Raw genomic sequence first — 18,391 nt, forward strand, 5'->3', positions numbered from 1 at the left:
TCCCCGCGGACTCCGGTACCATACAGTTTTCCCTCCCAAATTGCTAGAGCATCCGGGAAAACCATAGCGTTTTCCCAGAAGTGCCTAGAGTGGCTGGCGCATGACTTGCAAGTGACATCATCATGCTGGTGATGTTGGGGGAGGATCCCCTCACTGGCCCAATGTGGGCCGGTGGGTTGGGAACCTCTGGGGCAGGGGAATCCCCACCTGGCCTGGGAGTTCGGCAGCCCTAATCACAACCTGCCATTTTTGAGATCCCCAAAGAATAACTCTGGGCTCAGGGATTCAGAGAAGGTTGTTTCAGTGCCTGGTTCACTTCTGAGAGCCCAGAATTGTATACATCTGGACTCAGAAGTGATTTGTCAAGCTTGACTGATTCTGATCAATAACTGATGGGTTCCTGGCCTGTCACAACCAGGCCTGGGTAAAATCATAATGAACCAAATGCTGCTAGTTTATTATCCTTCCCTGGCCCCTCTCTGCTTTATGACTGGTAATTACTGAGAACAAAGTAATCAGCACCTTCCCATGAATCCTCTTAAGGGAGGAAGAGCCATCTGGGTAATACAAGGCCAGATGTCTGATAAACACCCTGGGAATGTATCTTTGTGGCTATGTGTGAATACTCCCCTGCTTCCCCTCACCTTAGGAATTCCTTTGAAGTGTACCTTAAAACTTATGTATCAATGTTTTGGTTTCATTCTTCTCAAGCCAAGGCTTGAGCCAAAGTAACAGTCTACCAATAAACGTAGTCTTTGTAACAACTTCGACTCGTCATTGAATCCGTCTGCTTGAAATGATTCAGGCATTTGTTCTTCTTGGCAGAACAGTTTATCCAGTCTCTTGGACTGGAATATAATTCCATGAAGGAACAAGAGCCAGCATGGTATAGTACAGACTAGGAACTGAGAGGCCCAGACTCTGTTCCTCACTCAGTCAACAGAGGCTTACTGAGTGACTGCCTGGCCCCAGATTGACAGGCCTCATTATAGCCACTACCTCTTGTGGAGTTACAACCAATCTGTGTAACCTACAAACTGGCTCCAGTCATTAAGGTCACCTGCCATTTGTACCTTCAGGGCAGCATTCCTCAGCCAGCACAGCACAGTGGATATCACTAGCAGCCACTCTGCCAACCTCAGAGGGACTCTGACAGAAGAACTCTCTGCTCTGCTATGCCTCCAGAATATCTAAATAAAAAAAAATAGAGCCCATTTGATTGTAAAGTATAAGCTAAACAGGTTTTGCAGAAATCACTAATATTAATATAGGTGTAAAAAAAAATCCATCTGTCCCTGTTTCTCCTCAGGGCTCCTTAGACCTCTTATGCTATAAATAGCAGGGTTCAATAGCAGTGTTATTGCGGTATATATCAAGGCAACTACCTTCCTTGTGTCTTCTGAGAAGATGTATCTGGGTTTTATATAAATCAAGCCGCTGGTCCTGTAGTACAAAATCACCACCAGGACGTGTGAGGAACAAGTAGAGAAGCTTTTCCACCTGCCATCAATATATGCCATCTTCACAATGGAAGAAACGATAAGGACGTACGAGACAAAGATGACAATAAAAGGAGTGAATATAACCAAAATGGTGGCAATCATTAACTGCCCCTCATATATAGAAGTAGCAATGCAAGAAAGCTCAAGTAATGGAGGGATGTCACAAAAGAAGTAATCAATCTTATTGGAACCACAGAATGGCAAAGTGAATACCCACTCTGTTTGCACCAATGAAACCACATTTGTCTTCAGAAAGTGAATTCAGCAGCATTTTGGGGATAGTGGCTGAAGAATAGCTGATGTCTAGGATGGACAGGATCCTAAGGAAGAAATACATGGGGGTCTGAAGAGAGGCATCTACTAGGGTGACCACAACAATTAAGCAATTCCCAATGATGGTGAAAATATAAACTAGCAGGAAGACACAAAATATCAGCACTTGCAGTTCCATTCTATTGGTCATTTCCAAGAACACAAAATATGTCAGTTGAGTGTTGTTCATTCCTGGCAGTTCTTCCATGCTTTCCTTTGTGTTTTTGCCACATTATCAGCTCATGTACTGGAGAAAGAGGAATGATGCACTAAAAGGAGAGGGAAAAAAAACCTTGCTGGCATTACTCTACAACAACTTTGATATTATTTGAATTAAAGGAGCTAGAAGACTTTACAATTTTCCAGTCTTGCCATGCACTGACCATTAGAGCACTTCTTAAAATTAAGAAATGGGAGGGGGTTATAAATAGCTTTGTCTGACAAATTTATGCTGATGTGAAGAAGCATAAATAAATATGTTAATACATGTTGATTTAGTCAGCTGCCATGTTGGTTCTTTTCAAGTATACAGTACAGTACTGAAATCGAATTATTTGAATATTTAAATGCACATCGTAGATATAATAAAAGCTGAACATGTTGACTCGATTCTCAGTTTTTATTGGAAGTTGTGGCTACCACAGGAGTGACCTTGCACTCTGTCACCACACCCCTCTGTCAGGGATAGCTTTGCTGTGACCTGCCTACTGCCAGCCCTGTGAGGCCAGAACCCCATCAGAAGGCCACTGACCTTTGAGCCAGACACTTCTCTGCTGAAAGATTGTCCTGGAGCCTGTTGTAAGAAACCTGGGATAGTCTGTCTCCCCCCCCACCACCACCACACACACACACACCAACACTGCTGCTGCAAAGCAAACAGGGAAGCAAACAGTAAACTGTGAGAGACATGTTCCTTGGCCCCTGCCTATTCAGGCCAAGGAATGTTAAGGTCGTTTTTGCACTCACCTTCCGCCGGCGCGACCCCCCTCTTCACCGCGCAGGCTCTGCGCGGATTTCGCACTAAACACTGCGGAGCAGCCAGAAAAGCCGGAAGCTCCCATCGCAAAAGCAGCGCAAACGCCAAACTGCTTTTTGGCGGTTTCAGTTTGAGCGGCTTTTGCGCCGGGAGCTTCCGGCTTTTCTGGCTGCTCCGCAGCGTTTAGTGCGAAATCCGTGAAGAGGGGGGTCGCGCCAGCGGAAGGTGAGTGCAAAAACGACCTAACAGTCTTATCTCAGAGACAGTCAACTCTTCTCTATGTCCTCTCTGTTAACCAGTCTTAGAAAGGGCTTTAGAGCTACTGTGGCCTCAGAAAAGACCTACCAGCACACACAGCCTCCCAAGGCCACAAAAATAGCTAGGGAGGCAAGACCTCGCTTATTTTCCCCTGGAAAGTGCTAGCCAGAGGCTGTTGCTAGGCAACCCAGGCTGCTTTTCTCAGTAAAGGGAGAGGCCTCAGGCAAATAGAATAGCATACAGTCTCCAGGATGGGGAGAGAAATCTGTTTTCTGGAATTCAGTTCTGATCCCAGGAGATCTTCAGGCTCCACCTGGAGGTTGGCTACCCTAGGCCTGGCTGCACCCTTTGGGTGACTTGATGCCACTTGGCTCGCATGACTTAACTAGACCCAGCTGCTTGCTCCTGTTCAGCAGCAGCTCCTCTATGACAGCCAATGTAAATTAGCAGTTGCCAACTCCAGATTGGGAAATTCCTGGATATTTGATGGGTGGGGCCTGGAGAGGGTGAGTTTGAGAAAGGATGGGACCTCAGACAGGTACCGTGGCATAGAATCCTCAAAATTAGCCATTTCAGCCTGCCAGTCTCCAGGTGAGGACTGTGTCATTATACCCTGCTGAGGTCGCTTGCTTCCTGCTTTTGTCCCTGTTTTGAAGAAAGACTGTACTTTTACTAGGTAGATAATGTAGGGAGGGGACAGAAGATGAATAACTGAAATCAGATAAAATCCCCTACAGAAAATACCTGCTTTGAGGTGCAAAAAAAAAAAAAGCCACAAGCTCACACTGATGCCAAACATCACAAGGCCGGATATGACAGGAAAAGGTGGCAACAATGCACTGCAAACAAAAGGAATGATGCGTTTCAGTGTCTGTGTGACTGTCATCATGCTCCCCCTGCACACCCCCCCACCCCATTATTCTTTCTTCTCAGCACTCTGGACCTGTTTCAGCGCTTTGATCCACCACAGACATGGTGACACACACACACATATATGCAGGGTGGGGAGAGATGGAAAGCTGGTTTCTGTTTCACCTGCAGGGTGGGTGGGAAGACAGCAAGGGTGAGGAGCAGGGTTCCCTCTAAACTGAGTTAGCATGAGATAGGTTACAGATTTTTCACATCCAGCTCACACCATTTTGTTTTAGGTCAGGAAAAATGGTCCCAGAGCACAATAATTTAGGCAGTAGCTCACAACTTTAATGCCAGTAGCTCACAAAGTAGAATTTTTGCTCACAAGACTCTGAAGCTTCAAGGGAACATTGGTGAGGAGATGAGTGAAAGCCAAGGTTGGGGGGGGAGGGGCTTCAGAGCAGGGTCTGCCATACCCAGTTTTTTTGCTGGGGAAGCTGACTGGGTGATATTGAGCCAGGCACAGACTTTCAGCCTAACCTAATTTACAGGGTTGTGCAGATCAAAGTACGGGGAGGAGAATGATGTAAACTGCTTTGGTCTCCCTCCCCCAACAGTGCGAAGAAAGATTGTCCTCTTCCTATGTAGAAGCTGCAGGGAGGGGAAAAGCAATGGAAAGCTGAAAGAGGAACAGATAGAGAATGAGATATGGTTGCCAACTCTAGGTTAGGAAATTTCTGGAGATTTAAGGGATGGGGTTTGAAGAGGGATGAGACCTCAGACAGATACAATGCCATTTCCTCCTAAGGAATCTCTGTGGCCAATCTCCAGGTGAGGTCTGGAGATCAGATCATTCAGAATTACAACTTCTCTCCAGATGACAGACTTCAGCTACCCTTCAGATGTGTGTGTGTGTGGGGGGGAGTGCATGTCTTCACTTGGGTGGGTGGAAGACAGCAATGGTGGGGGGCACTCACCCAGAGTGGGGGGCACTCTTTCTAGAGCCCATTGTATTTTCTTCACAATGAGCCTTATTACTAGGTGAACATATTCCAGAAAATGAAATATGCTGTCCTGCACCTCTGGATCCACAGAAATTGATATGTGGTCCTTTGGATTACTGCTCTTTACAGTAAAATAGCTGAAAAACCCCCTAAATATTGGACATTCACAACTTGTTGAATCACATCCAAAGGTCATCAATAATTAATTCAATCAGTGGCCTTCTGTGCATGTTTTACCTGGACAAGGAACTGTGCATGCAGTTGGGCACTAGACACATGGTTCCTGGCACCACAAAGAAATACATGCCATGGTTATGAGCAGCAGAAGGGGAAATTATCTGTTGGGGTGCACTGAATCTCTATCTCTGTGCATTTTTCAGAGAAATTCCTTTAATTCTGCTTTAGCAAATTTCTTCCTGAAATCCACCAATTGTGTTTCTTTTCCTCTTTTTTTTAGGAATTTAGAGTCAGTTTCTAATCAATTCCATTTTAATCAAAGAGAAATTCAAAGAAGGGAAGGTTGGGAAGGGAGATATTAAAGAAAAATCAGAATTATATTCTGTGGATACTCACTGATAAGTAACATCTTTCCAAGTTTTCCTTTTCTCCTGCTAGAGAATCACCCTGTGCTGTGTAACATAAAACAACTGAAAAGGTGAAAAAGGATGCACTGATTTCTCTTCAAAGAGACCTCAAAGAGGAAATATAGAGAACTCTCTTTTAAAAATAAAATTAAAAAAAAAGAATAAGAGGAATGAACTGTTAGCTTAAACAGTACAATACTGCTGGAGCAATACTACTGTTCACAAGGGCACATGTGGTTGAACTGGATACAATAACTCCCTCTAAATTAAGAATCTTCTTTTTATAAAAGGCTGAAGCACAGAGAGACTGCCCTTCCATTAACATAGAGTGATTGGATTCAATTCTATGCCATTATGTGCTATCGAGGGTGCTTCTGAGAAAACATCAACTCCAAACTACTGAAGTACAGAATAGCATCTACTTCTTATTGCCTAGTTAGACCTAGTTAGCAGTTGAGAGGCCTTCAGGATCCCTTTAAATTGCTGCAAAATGAAATAGAGAGATAGCCAATATCACCAGAGATGTCATGAAAAGGGCTAAAGCAGTCATGGATTTGGGGGATGATAACTGGATGAAATTCTAGAAAGTATAGACAGCTAACATTTCAACCTGACAAGACTGAAATGAAAAAAACTGAATGCTTTTCATTTATCCCATAACCTTAGTACCTGGTGAACAGAACAGTAGAAGGAAGGAGCTGCTTTCCTTTTAGTGAACACTTTGGCAAAACACAGCATGCATGATCATTCTTTGAACTTCAGAAGTGAAAGCAAATGAGCCTTACATACACACATATATAAAATAACTGAAAATTGAAAGAAGCTGTGCCTGAAATTTCCATTAGGAGACAAATTCCAAAGATCTCTATGTAATTACAGCTCTCAGGCAACATGCAGGTGCTGCAACCTTTGGTTTCATCAATCCTCTTCATAAGTAACAGTTAACACACATACAATCCATGTATAGGAGTGTGGAGGGCACTTGATTATTCTTTGTCAGGCATTCAGCAATTCTCATGTTAAACTCAATATATGTATAGCTGAATGTGTGATACAAAGAGTATATTTAGCTAAGTTCTGGTGCCCAGTTTCATAAGTAAAGTGAACACATGCTGGTTCTTGTTTACAAACTGGTGTATGCACACACAGGCAGGAATGTATTTGTATTCACTGTAACATGTAAACAGGGCTATGATGCTTTGTAAATATACTATTCAAATTCCATATATTTTTTTAAAAAATGCAGTGTCTCTTTTTGAAAACCTGTTTGAAATCTAACCACAGCAATATTGTGATCTTGTCTAGAATCAAAGTTCAACTAACTTTTATGAAAAATTAAAATTCTCATTACAAATTTACACAAACAAATTTAGAATGACATCCTAATCTATAAACCACTTAGGGTATACTTCAGATCTGTCTTGAAATCTATTACATTGAGTTGATTCAAGGGATATTTATATTTATTTGCTACATATTTGAAATTCCTATTTCTCCTGCTATTAGCTAAAAGTATCAATAACCTATTAGGTTCATGACTAAGAGTAAGCAATGACTTTTCAAGAGTCACTGAGCAAGACTTAGAGATAAAAACTTATTTGCAAGTTACCTTCTTAAATATATGGTTTAAAAGGTACCACTGGTTACCCTCCCAGTCCAAAACTTCTATTATTATTGGCTCACATGATATTCACAGGTATTAATCCTATAGAATAGAAAGTAACTATGTAATTTAATCCATGCAGACTTTTCCATTAAATTCAATAAATGTATTTTTCCAAGGGGGGGGGGATCTGTTGTTTGTAAACAACTTGCTTCGCTTCTTTTATTCATTTTTTAATGTTTTGCATTATATATTTTATTTAACCACTCAATAGTTGACATTTTTCACTTTCCTGTGTTTTGATGCTGTCTGCAACTATTTTTCTGTGACACAGGATAACATATTTTGTGTGTCAGTAAATGCTGCTTTTGTTCAGCATAATTTTGTCATCTGGTATTATCCTCAGTCTGGCAGTATTATAGATTTAAATAGCAAATTATGCATGCAACACTGTAATAAATGAATGACCATGCATATAGTTTGTTGATGTTTTCTCTCTACAAAGATAACAAAGAAAAGATTGAAAAAGGTTGAGGACATGTATACAGATTTATTGCAAGGAACCCTATTAACCATTTGAAACTCACAGTCACCTTCCCTAGTCAATGTATTTCCCCACTTCATCTCAAATACATTTTCAACATAAGATTAAAAAAAAAAGAGAATAGTTTTACCTGGATCTCCCACCTTCAAGCACAGAACACTAACCTCTCTGTCTGGTTTCAGCATGGTTGCTAAATTTTCTGAAATAAGTCCATCTGTACCAGGAAATAACACTACAGAATTTAATGATACTCCCTTAAAATTACAAACATTTTAGGAACAAAACAATTGTTCTCCCTTTATTTTCAAAATGCTCACATTTATTCTTCTTACCTATAGTTTCCTCTTGTAAATATGGATCTGCCACTTTGTGGATTTATTTCTGCCCCATCTCTGGATCCCTGAGAAAACTTTTTTTTTTAATGTGTACAATCTAAAGCAGAAACATTACTCTTTTTTTGTCTTGATTGGCTTGTAATAGTTTCTCTTTTAACTTCTTGGGACTTGAATAGATTTCTTTTTTCTTTACTCCACATGTTTAAACCCTGATCCATTACATCTCACTTCATTAGCAAATTCCCCAGAAATCCTCTGCTTAGGCAGCTGCGCCCACAAAAGCCTAACACTTCCTTAAACCCAAGTTTCAAATCCTCTAAAAAGGCATCATTACCCTTTTCCAACAGACGTACGCCATCGCTCCTGCATAAATCTGCACAATCAGCTCGGGTGAGGAAGAAAGTGGCCCAAACCCCCCTCGAGGGCTCTTTAAAGATCTAAATTGGCTTTGCAATGAGCTTTCTCAATTGCCCACAGGTCCCAAGCTGCATGCCATACCTGGTGTGCGATCATGGCCGACCACATGATCAAAGGCTGCATCCAATGCCTCTCGATGACTCAAAAGTCATCTTTGGCTTGCAACACATGGGCTTTTCCCTTGAGTAGGCCTAAATCATTACTACCCAGATGTATCACCACAACATGTGGTGGCAACACGTGCACATCTTCGAACAAGAGGGGCAACAGGCCCGAGCAATGGAGACCCCCACCATCCATGCCATTCAATGGTGGCCCACTTGCTGAGCCCCAGCTGTGACCCGGCTGAAGTCCTCCTGGCCCGATGGGCAGCCCAAAACATAAAGCTATGTCTGCATATGAGGATGTGTTGTCTCTCTTCACGGACCACAGCATCTGAGAAAAAAAGAAACGATGAATAACATGGCCCCTTAATATCATGATGCCAATTACTGCAGTGCAAGAGGGCAAACATAGCCCTTATAGGCCGAGGAATGCCACCTACCCAGCTTCTGAAAGGAAGGCAGGGAGTACCCCAGGGCAGCCGCAGTAGATGCTGCTCCTATACGGAAGGAATGGGTGTCAAACTTAACTCCTGACAGGCCCAGCATAGCAAGGGCCTTGCACGTCACAGTCCAAAACTGATGCTTCATCAGGGGACCACAAGCAACTATGTAACGCATTAAAGCCTCTACAAGACAGATCTCAACATTAAAACAGGAACCCAAACTATTAGTATCCCCCCATTGCAGTTGATCGGTCTTGGAACGATGAACTGTAACATATACAGATCCGCCCACCAGACAAATGTCTTGAGCCATCAAGGCCTTCCCTGAAACGTCCCGTTTGGACTGAGCCACCAGCTCACTCACCTGAAGAGCCCCAAAGAATGCCATGAGAGAAGTGGCATGAAAGAGCAGCATTTCGTACTATGACACGCACACCTGGCCCCAGACCGATTGTAAACCTCTAAGAACTGCAGGGGAAAACAGTTGCCAAGAATCCCAGCAGGGCCCAACTTCTCTAAACCAACCTTCCAACATTTTCTTAATGCGGAAGTCCCCGGTATTCTCCTCGAAACCTAAAGCCTTACTAGCAAAGGCCAATGCAGACAGCCAGCCCCAAATAGATTGTACTGCTAATCCCCTGCACCTTAAAGATACACTGTAGTGGAGTAATTGCTGGAAGCAATGGTGAGACTTATTGCTCTGCTGGCCTCGACCCACCAATCATCCATATCCCGGGGGCATCATTGTCGGGAGAAGATCTGCATCTGGGGCCAGCTGGTAAAACCTCTGCTGTGTGCAGGAGAGAGCGTCAGCCACCCCATTAGCCACCCCAGGCACATGCATGGCAAAAAATAAAATATTAAGCCTCAGGCAACGGAGAGTGAAGGCCCGCACTAGCCTCATTACCCTGGGGGATTTGGAAGTGAGGGAATTGATAATGTGCACCATGGCTAAGGTGTCGCACCAAAAGTGGACCGTGTGGTTTGCCAACTTGTTCCACCACAATCAAACAACTACCAAGATCAGGAAGAACTCCAAGAAAGTCAAATCTCTGTTCCACCCTGCATCTACCCATTCCTGGGGCCATTCCTCTGTGCACCAGTGTCCGCGAAAGAAGACGCCAAACCCAAGGGACTCAGCTGTGTCTGATGCAATTTGCAGCTCAGTTTCCAGCTGTAACTCAGCCCTCCAAAAGGAGACACCATTAAAGGAGGTTAAAAACTCCTTCCATAGTAAAAGGTCCTCCCGCATGCTACATGAAATCCTGATTCGGTGATGTAGCTGGCGTAATCCAACCATTGCATCACACAACCTCCTCAAAAAGGGGCGACCAGGAGCTACCACCTTATACGCAAAATTTAAGTGACCCACCAACTGCTGCAGCTCCCTCAAGGTCGCCTTTCGCCACAGCAAAAACTGAGCAACCATTTCCTGCAGTTTGTTGAAATGAATCAAGTTCAACCCCTAGGAACGTCAATCACTGGGTAGGGCCCTTCATCTTCTCATGAGCTAGAGGAACACTCACGCCACCGACTGCGCCACAAAGGCCTCCATCAAATGGGTGCACTGGCCAGAGCCTAAGGGGCTCGCAAACAGGAATTTATCCAGATAATGCATCACATTGCTCAAATGAGCCCGGCGGCACACCGCCCATTCTAAAAAGGAGCTAAAGTGCTCAAAGGCCGCACAAGAAACAGAGCACCCCATGTGCTGGGCCCTGTCCATCTAAAACCGCCCTTCAAAATGAAAACCCAGCAATTCAAAATCCAAAGGGTGAACCGGTAAGAGGCGAAGGGCAGACTTTATGTCGGACTTTGCCAACTCAGCCCCTACCCCACAATGCCCTACCATCTGCACTGCTTGGTCAAAAGATGTGTACCACACAGTACACAAATTTTCAGGTATGACATCATTCACCGATTGTCAGGCAATGCTTCATTGAAGTCAACTGTGCTTATTAATACTCCACTTTGTCCGGGCTCCCGTCGAAGGTGACATCGAGCTCCCGGGTCTTTACTCTGGGCCCCGGGGCGGCCTGGTTGTGCAGGTTGCACTGGGGCCGTTGGCTGGGCTCGAGTTAGGGCGCGATCGATCTGCTTCTGGACCTCCCGCACCACGAGCGATAGGTTCGCCTTCATCTCTTTCCGCAGGTCGCGGTTCATAGTCTCCATCTCCCGTCTCAGGTCTCAGGTCCTCCATTGGGTCTCGTTTCGGGGACGGGGATTTTGAGTCACGGTCGTCGTCCGGCTCCGACCCTGATGGGAGGTCGTCTGGCTCCACTGGGCATTCCCGCTCATCGTCTGGCTCCACCAGGCACTCCCTCTCATCATCCTCATCAAGGGTTTGGCTGCCCTGCTCTCATTCGTCAGCTGGGGGCCCGAGGTCTCCCGGGGTCCGCAGGATGTTCGCGTGCCTCAGCACCGCCTCATCTATCAGGGTGGTTGAGGTGCGGGGATGCCAAGCCTTTAGGGTGATGAAAAGCACTTGGCTGCTCACCTTCTTCGCTCTCCGGGGCTCGACGATGTGCCATGCTGGGGTACCCGGTAGCTCAGTGGGTTCGGAGGGATTCTTTGCTAAATTCGACTTCACGTTACGCCACATCCCGGGCTCTAAAAACTTTTTGGCGGATGCACTCTTGCTGCCCCAGCACAAGAGTGTGAGAGAGGAGGTCATAGACTCGTTAATCCCCCCCCCGAGGCAGTAGCCGGGGCCGTCCAGACCCGGTCAAAAGCAGCCGCTCGGGCAAAAGAGCCCTGGGGGGGGCCAACAAATTGATACTCGAAGCTGAAGCAGAGGGAAAAGAGCGGCCAGATGGGTTGAAAAAGGGAGAAGGGGGATTTTGGTATCACAATGAGAAACTATACGTCCCTAAGTCACTGAGAGTGGAGGTTTTGCAGCATTGTCACACCAACAAGCTAGCTGGGCACTTCGGATACGTGAAAACCCTGCACTTAGTGCACCGGCAGTTTTGGTGGCCCCAAATGAAAAAAGACATTTCAGAATTCGTGCAGACGTGTCCTACTTGTCTGATGGCAAAGCGGAGGGGGGGGGAAGTTCCGGGCTTACTGCAGCCTCTCCCCACCGCCGAACGGCCCTGGTCAGTCATATCGATGGACTTCATAGTAGAGCTACAGCCCTCTAGGGGCAGAACAGTAATTTATGGCAATAATTCCAGAACAGTAATATTGGTGGTGATGGACACTTTTTCTAAGCAAGCCCACTCCATCCCGTGCCGAAAACTCCCCACCGCCAAAGAACTAGCCTACTTGTTTTTCTTGCATGTGGTCTGGGTCCACTCATTCCCCGATAAGGTCATTAGCGACCGCGGGCCACAGTTCGTTGCCAACTTCTGGCGGGAGTTTTGCAAATTAACCGGGATGGAGCAGGGACTGAGCTCCGCCTATCACCCGCAAACGGACGGGCAGAGTGAGTGGGTGAACGGGCTTCTTGAGCAGTACCTTCGATGCTACATAAACTTTCAACAGTCAAACTGGGTAGAGCTCCTGCCCTTTGCGGAATATGGATACAATAACAGCCTCCATAGCTCCACCAAGGTCTCCCCTTTCCAAGCAGTGCATGGTTACGAGGGAAAGCCGTTCCCCTCCCTCCCGGGGGGAGAAGACAACCCTCTCTCTGCAGACTGCCAGCAATGGTGGGGAAGACTGCAGAAATCCCGGGCAATTATACAAGCGAACCTAGAGAAGGCGAAAAAAGACTACAAATCTCAATTGATAAAAAAACATAGCCCAGGGTGGGATTTCAAAGAAGGAGGGACAGTATTTCTCTCTACCAAAAACTTACCATTGCCCCAGACTTCCCGCAAGCTAGCCTACCGATACCTGGGGCCGTTCAAAATAAAAAGGGTGATCAATAAAGTGACTGGAACTGGACTTGCCCAAACTGTTTAGTAAAATACACCCTGTTTTCCATTGCAGTCTTATCTGTCGGGATCCGGGTGGTTCGAGGTGGCACCCTCGGGACCCCGAACTGGAACCTATTCTGGTGAGGGGTCAGAAACATCATGAAGTGAAGGAGATCCTCGACTCTAAACTGCAAAGGGGGGGGGGTTGTACTACCTAGTCCGCTGGTGCTATTTTCCACCCAGCTGCGACGAGTGGGTGAAAGCCTCTGATCTCAATGCCCCTCAACTACTCAAGCAATTTTACCTACTGCACCCAGACAAACCCCGAGCAAGAGCTTGGGGGGGGGGCAGTATGTCAGGCAATGTTTCATTGAAGTCAACTGTGCTTATTAATAATGTTTAATCCATGCTTACTAACGCTAATTCTTAATAAAGTGCTAGCTATTAATGATTGTGCCCTGCATGAAAAGGAGGGGTGGGGAGAGAGTTGCCAATACTCCAAAGAGCAGCCTGGCCTTTGAAGTGTAAAATACCAGGCTGACCGCTCTGGCGCCTCCTGGGCGAGAGCAAGGACACCAACAGGAGGGAGGATGTAACTATGCCTGAGGGAAAAGATAACCGGCATGTGAAAGTAACAAGTGCAGGGATGAATGTAGATTTATTATGAGAAGTAGTTTGTAGCCCTAGTCTTTGATGTTTGTTCATAAATACCAATGGTTCCAGTTACTCGTTATCAGTTTCAATGAACATGTGCAGAGAGCAACATTGTTGTAATCAATAAATGAAACTTAGTTTTGAACAAAGCCAAGTCTGATCATTTTGGATACTTCAATGAATCCTTTGCTGACACTGATTTCCCATGGAGGTAAGATAAATTATCAAGCAATCTGAACTCACCTGGGGCCTTCTTAGGCACCAGGCCCAACAGGGAGACCCTCAAGGTACTCACAGGCGGTGTGCAAAATGGCCCAATCACGCTATCCTAGGCTAATTCCTTCCCAATCTTCTGACAAACTATGTGCTCCATCCCTTCAACTGACTTCAAATTATTGACCATAAATGACTTTCTGGGGCCCTGAAAAGGAATTCTAAACCCAAACTTAAAACCATTTAACAAATAAAGTCGATCTTCATCCCTTGGATAATCATGGAGCCATGCCTCAAGCACTGTCGCCCTTATTGGGCTGGGACCCTTTACCAAATGGCTTATCTGTGCCACCCGGGTCCTGCTTGCATTGTCCCAGCCTGAATCTACCCCTGGAACAATTCGTGAAGGAATGAGACCCCCTGCAAAGAGGGCAGTCATGTTTGTATGGGCAGTTCTTTTTACCACACACCCCCTGGGATCCAAAATCCCAACAAAGCAGGCGGGGTTGAACCACCTGCCCCGCACTCCTGCGGGCACCAGAAGCAGTGGCTGTGCGCTGAACAACGTGTCCACTGTCTGACCTATTGCCCAGGTTAGGTCATGCTGGAGACATAACCTGCAACCACAACTGTGGCTGAATCTGATCCCATTGAAGGGCTGGGTTCAAAGTCGCCCTCATTCTGAACTCCTTATCATATTGAAGCCAGGCCGGGCCTATAAAGCTAGTATAGCTTTTGTAAATGATTTTGAAATACTGAAAAAGGGACGTGGCCCTCCATGGCTGTGACCTGGCAATAATTCCAGTGTAAATAATGAACCCGGGCACCCAGTTCACCCATGTCCTGTCAACTTTCCGCTTCTTGATTTTCTCCTGTTCCCTATCATCCAAATCCTCTTTATCCTTTTTTTTCAGCTCCCTATAGAGCAGAGAGAATAGGTCCATGAATTCCCCTTTCAGTATCTTATCCTTGGTGGCCAGCAACAAGTGATCCGCAAGAGGTAAGGCCAGATTGCCAAAAGGTAAAGCCTTAGCTGGCACAGCAGAGTATGATGGACCACAAGGATAAGCAACACCCCAGCCACTATAGGGTGCCACGGACGCTCCCAGAAACTGGCTGGGCAGGCTTCCCCAAGGACCCCAAGGGTTAGCCAGGTTAAAGCCCCAAGCCCAAGGATGGGAATTATTAAAAGCTGCAGGCTGGCTATTGGCAACCAGCCCGAAGGTGGCAGACTGCCCCCAGGGCCAAGCTGTGGTAGTGTGTTGTGCAAACGCACCCCTACCCAACTGCAAACTCTGTGAAGTATCCCCATCGAGCACCTCTGCTGGAAGAGGCGACACACCCTCCATTTTGTCTGTAGAAGACCTGCTTTTAAGGGAAGACAAACGATTAAGGATTTCTTCCTGGAAGCGCTTCTTAGCAGCCCGCTTGTCTGCCTTGGAAGCCAGGCCTGTTACACCCAATACGACCGGCTGCCTCCAACTCGACCCCTCCAAAGTGCCTATTCTGGCTACACAGACTGCTCAAAAGTGCCATTCTTCTCATCAGACAATGAAGGCAATGGTGCTAGTCGCTTAGGAACAAGCCGCTGTGGTCTCGGTGCAGGGCACTTGCCCTTGGATTTGCCCTGTCCCTTAGGCATGATCTCTCGGCTTGGCTTCACGAACGAAGATTTAAGAAGGGTGCAATAGTCCACGTCTGCTGCAGGCTCGCTGGTGGCTTACAAGACCAATGTGGCACAGGCAGGTCCGGCCACAGCGGCTGCAGGGAAAAGTCTGATTTAGGGTTGGTGCTGTAGCAGTGCGATTCTTCCTCAATCTCCTTTTGTCCTCAAGACCAGCTGTGCGTGCGTTCTCAAAGGAAGAGACAGCCTGGTGGATGGTGTGCCTCCATGCTTTGCGGTCTGAGGCTAGGTCAGACCACTGGTGATGGTTGATGTGACAGGTGCTAAGGGATTTCGTCAAGGAGTCCTTGTACCTCTTCTTTGGTGCCCCTCTATTTCGATGGCCGGTGGAGAGTTCGCCATACAGGGTAAACTTGGGAAGGCGGTGGTTTTCCATCCTAGAAATATGCCCTGCCCAGCGCAGCTGCATCTTCAACAGCAGTGCCTCGATGCTGGTAACCTCCGCCCGCTTGAGGACTTCAGTGTTGGTCACAAAGTCACTCCAGTGGATGTTGAGGATGGTGCAAAGGGAGCGCTGATGAAAGTGCTCGAGGAGTCGCAGGTGATGACGGTATAAAACCCACGATTCGGAGCCATAGATGAGGGTTGTCATCACAACCGCTTTGTAAACATTGATCTTTCTGCCTTTTTTCAGATGCTTGTTGCTCCACACTCTTTTGTGCAGTCGGCCAAATGCACGGTTTGCCTTTGCCAGCCTGTTGTCAATCTCCTTTTCGATCTTGACATCTGAGGAGATGATGCACCCCAGGTAGCTGAACTGCTGGACTGTCTTCAGAACTGATTCACCCACAGTGATGCAGGGAGGGTGATAATCTTCCTGGGGTGCAGGCTGGTGGAGAACTTCTGTCTTCTTCAGACTAACTTCTAGGCCGAATAGCTTGGCAGCCTCTGCAAAGCAGGACGTCATATGCTGCAGAGCTGATACCGAGTGGGAGACGAGTGCAGCATCATCAGCAAACAGTAGCTCTCGGATAAGTTTTTCCATTGTCTTGGAGTGGGCCTTTAGTCGCCTCAGGTTGAACAGGCTGCCATCGGTGCGATAGCGGATGTAGACAGCATCGTCATGATCTAGATCTACTGCGGCTCTTTGAAGCATCATGCTAAAGAAGATCGTAAAGAGAGTTGGCTCGACACACAGCCTTGCTTTACACCTGTGTCTATTGGGAAGGGCTCCGAGAGGTCGTTGCAGTGTCTGCCTTGGCCTCGCTGGTCTTCGTGTAGCTGGATGATCATGCTGAGGAACCTTGGGGGACATCCTAAACATTCCAGGATTTGCCACAGGCCTTTCCTGCTAATGGTATCAAAAGCTTTGGTAAGGTCGACAAAAGTCACATATAGACCCTTGTTCTGTTCCCTGCACTTCTCTTGGAGCTGCCTGAGAACAAATACCATGTCGGTGGTGCTCCTGTTAGCTCTGAAGCCACACTGGCTCTCTGGGAAGAGTTCTTCTGCAATGGTGGGCACCAGTCTGTTCAGGAGTATTCTAGCAAGGATTTTGCCTGCGATGGAGAGCAGGGTTATCCCCCGGTAGTTGGAGCAGTCTGACTTTTCCCCTTTGTTCTTGTGTAGAGTAATGATGATTGCATCGCGAAAGTCCTGTGGTAGTTTGCCTTGTTCCCAGCAGGTGACAAGTACTTCGTGAAGTGTGCTATGTAGTACTATGCCCCCATGCTTCCAGATCTCTTGTGGGATTCCATCAACTCCCGCTGCCTTGCCACTTTTCAGTTGCTTGATGGCTTTAACAGTCTCTTCTAGGGTGGGGATCTCATCCAACTCTGTTTTCACTGGTTGAAGTGGGGTGAGGTGGATTGCTGAATCTTGAACTACGCGGTTGGCACTGAAGAGAACCTGAAAATACTCCGACCTCCGGTTCAGTATGGATGCCTTGTCTGTGAGGAGCACTTGGCCGTCTGCACTATGCAAGGGACTCTGAGCCTGATATGATGGACCATATACTGCCTTCAGGGCTTCGTAGAACCCTCTTAAATCACCAGTGTCGACTTCCTGTTTCCGGAATGGTGTGAGAAGACGCGGCTGGTGGAAGCTCCGGGCGTTTTTTTGCTAATTAGAGTGATTTATGGACAGATAAGTGAATTAAATCTTCTTGTTTGTTATTGCAAGACCTGATGAACAGTGGGGTCAAGTCTCCTTCTGAACTTTGTGTGGGCTAAGCTGCCAGAAGCGAAGAATTTCCTACGCTTATACGGCAGGTTTCCTCCCCCTCCCTCCATTACAGCCGAAGCCTCCAAAACTACAGCAAAAGAGCTCGGGACGTTTTTGGCAATTAGAGTGGTTTTGGACAGATAAGTGAATTAAATTTTCCTGTTTGTTATCGTAAGACCTGGTGAACAGTGGGGTTAAGTCTCCTCCTGAATTCTGTTTGGGCTAAGCTGCCAGGACTGGAGATTTCCCCACGCTTGCACGGCACGTTTCCTCCCTCCTCCCCCCTTCTTTACAGCTGATGCCTCCAAGACTACGGCCTAAAAGAAAGAAGGCTACACGGGGTAGAAGGGGGGTAGAAGACGACCCCGAGGGTGAAGAGGAGACTCTAATGGCTGAGGTAGCTTCTATATCAGAGGGCTCCTCATTGGAGAAGCTAGAGAAGAAAATAGATGCATTATCAGCACGAATGGAGTCTCTCCCGTTACAAATAACTCAGCAGCTGCAGCAGATACAGCAAATTACTGCCGAGGCTTTAAACAGAGTGCAGCAGTGCGAGGGGAAAGTAGTGGCTATAGAAAATACAGTGGCCGAACAAGCTATAGCAGCGGATGAAACAAGGAAGGAGGTCCTTGCCCTACGTGAGAAGGTAGACGTTCTAGAGGGGCAGACTCGGCGCCGTAACTTGCGTTTAGTAGGACTCAAAGATTTGACAGCTCGGGCCCCAGCAGAGCTGGTTGAATTTGCAAACAATTTCTTCCACCATATCCTTAAGCTCCCAGTGGAGTTTCCTTTAGAAATTGCTGACGTGGTGCGACTTATCAGACCAGGTCCAGAAGGGTTAATAAGATCCACGCTGTTAATCTCCTTTGTGCGTGTGTCT

The sequence above is a fragment of the Heteronotia binoei genome, chromosome 15, assembly GCF_032191835.1.
Source record: "Heteronotia binoei isolate CCM8104 ecotype False Entrance Well chromosome 15, APGP_CSIRO_Hbin_v1, whole genome shotgun sequence".
Taxonomy (NCBI): domain Eukaryota; kingdom Metazoa; phylum Chordata; class Lepidosauria; order Squamata; family Gekkonidae; genus Heteronotia; species Heteronotia binoei.